Raw genomic sequence first — 2500 nt, 5'->3', positions numbered from 1 at the left:
ATCACGTGCCTCACACATATAATGGAATCTGCATTTCCTCTTTCTTTGATATATGTTTAGTAGGAGTTCGGAAGCTAGCAATGATTGAATATTTTGAAAAAAAATTGTGAGCCTAGTGTGTGTATGAAAGAAGCAATATTTCATATATCATGCAGGATTTTACATGGCTACAGTATTTTTCCACAAATGATTAGAATCACAAAATCAGGTAAATTGAGCTCGCATCGGTTGTGTTTAACATCCAAATCAATAAACACATTTTAATTATCTAAATTTGTCTGTACTCCAGACTAGCATTATTACCTCCCTATTTCCAATAATTTTTCAAATAACAGAAAACAAGGGACGTACAGATGTTAGTATGTAAAGTCGCGGTCAACAATTTTGTCGAGCATGCTTCGAATTCCGTTTCGAATAGCCGCTTCATACCACATTTTTGTATAGGGTAAGACAGATTCGGAGCTTCAATTCATTAAAGGACTTTTGACCGCCACTGTACACTTTCCACCAACGATTCGGAGCGGAATTTTCGCAGTAAACCCAGGGGGTCCTTGTTCACCATTGTTCACTTGCTTCGTGGGTTTTGCAGATGTCTTGGGGTGAAACATTAACGGTCTTCTGTTCGCCACCAGCGTTTTTATAATACAAACGAGGGTCATTCGCTGCTCTAACGACACAATAACTCCAACAACCCGAGGAGACCATTATGCCCGTAGTGTTGCTCAAAACACAGGCTTGTTTTTCCCATTTTAATCCTCTATAAAACTATGTTAATTGATGATGGTCTTTGTAAATATAAATAACATGACTGTCTTTGGGTTGAAAAGGATGTATCACAAGGAAAGGGAGCAGCTAAATCAGAGGAAGAAATATAACGAGAATGAGAATCACTCGAGTTTACAAAATAGCAAAATAACAAATAATTTTACCCAGTCGCTGAACGAAGATAACAATAACATCATAAAAAAAGGATTGCTAAGCGTTCCCCGAAGGTTAATAAAAAATGCATGATAAATCCAAGTGTTCCTCTTAAAACCGTCTTCTCTACTTCCTGGTCCAGCGACCTCCTCCTCGACTGCCAGAGAAGTGAAGCATCTCAGCTTTAAGTCGGTTTGGTCAGGAGACTCGAGGTAAAAAGCTTAATTATCCTCTTCCGGCTCTCGTCGCCTTCATTCGTCACTCAGGCTTGCATTCCGCCCGCACGGCATTCTTCATGCCTTTGCCGCCAGAGACGCCACACGGACATTTATCATTAAGTGACACCCTGTGTTCAGGAATTGAATCTCGTCTTTGATTCGCCTTTTTATCATAAGCACGTTGTATCTCAGTGTCCAGTTTTTTTTCAGATAATGAAAGACTGCTATATTCTGGGGAACACTATCACTATTAATTTACACGTAATGCACGTTACTTTTCTGCCACGATAGTTATTTGCTGAGCAATCCAGGGCTTAGTTAGCAGCACTTGTAATTCCAGTCAAGTCCCTCATATTCCACCAATTATAATTCTCATCAGATCTCTAGTACCCGACGAGGTCATGTGTAATTTACGTGAGCTCCCTAATTAACTCTTGTAAGGTCTTTCCAATTAATTTCAAGGCTCCAATTACGCAATTTAGATTTGTAAAGTATGTTGTATCATGTCGCTAAATCTAATTAAACTATTTCGGTAATCTATTACTTGTCTCATACTGCCGTGTCATATCAACATCAGTTTGTCTTGATTATGAGGCATCTCGGTCGTGGAGCCAGCGATCATTTCACGAAATTTAATGACCGTCCTCAATCGTTGGTTTAAAGTGCAGCCAATTAGTAACCAAACGTTTATTGTTTTAACATGTAGAGTTGGCAATACTTGAGACTGCAAGTTCTTGTCCTTTTCGGGCACTGTAATGAACAAATTGTAGTATGATATAATGAGAAGTCAAGATCTGATATCAGGAAGACTGTGTAACATGGTATCACAGAAAAAATAACCCGATAAAATTTTGAAATATGTCATTTTTCATCAAAAAAATATATTGTACTCAGATTTCATGAAAAAGCGTGCAATAAGAATATGAGAACTAGATATTCTGAATCAAGATAAATAATTTCTTTGATTCCTTTTTATGTATATAACTTGCGAAGAATCAGTGAGGTGTCACGTGACCAAACACTAGCTACTGATGTTCCTTCAGAGTTTGAATTAAAACGCGTTCTTTTAGATTTAACACACACTGTGTCGTACCATTGATTTTACGAAGCTGAGGCTTGGGTGATTATATAAAGTCGATTGCCCTTCACGAAGCCGCGTGAGACTTTTCATTTGGAACCGTAGCCTTGACTTTATTAGATAAGGCAGTTGAATCTCTGTCTTCGAAAGCGGATTTACAACGGAATGTCTTTGCTTGCAAACTCTGTGTAGTGATCGCAATACACATTAATATACTTAAGGACGCAATTGTGAATAGTGTGCTCGTGTTTATCTGTCACGCGATCTATTTGTCGGTCCAATTAGC

The sequence above is a fragment of the Penaeus vannamei genome, chromosome 2, assembly GCF_042767895.1.
Source record: "Penaeus vannamei isolate JL-2024 chromosome 2, ASM4276789v1, whole genome shotgun sequence".
NCBI classification, from domain to species: domain Eukaryota; kingdom Metazoa; phylum Arthropoda; class Malacostraca; order Decapoda; family Penaeidae; genus Penaeus; species Penaeus vannamei.
The sequence above is the reverse complement of the archived record's forward strand: the minus strand, read 5'-3'. Positions refer to the sequence as shown.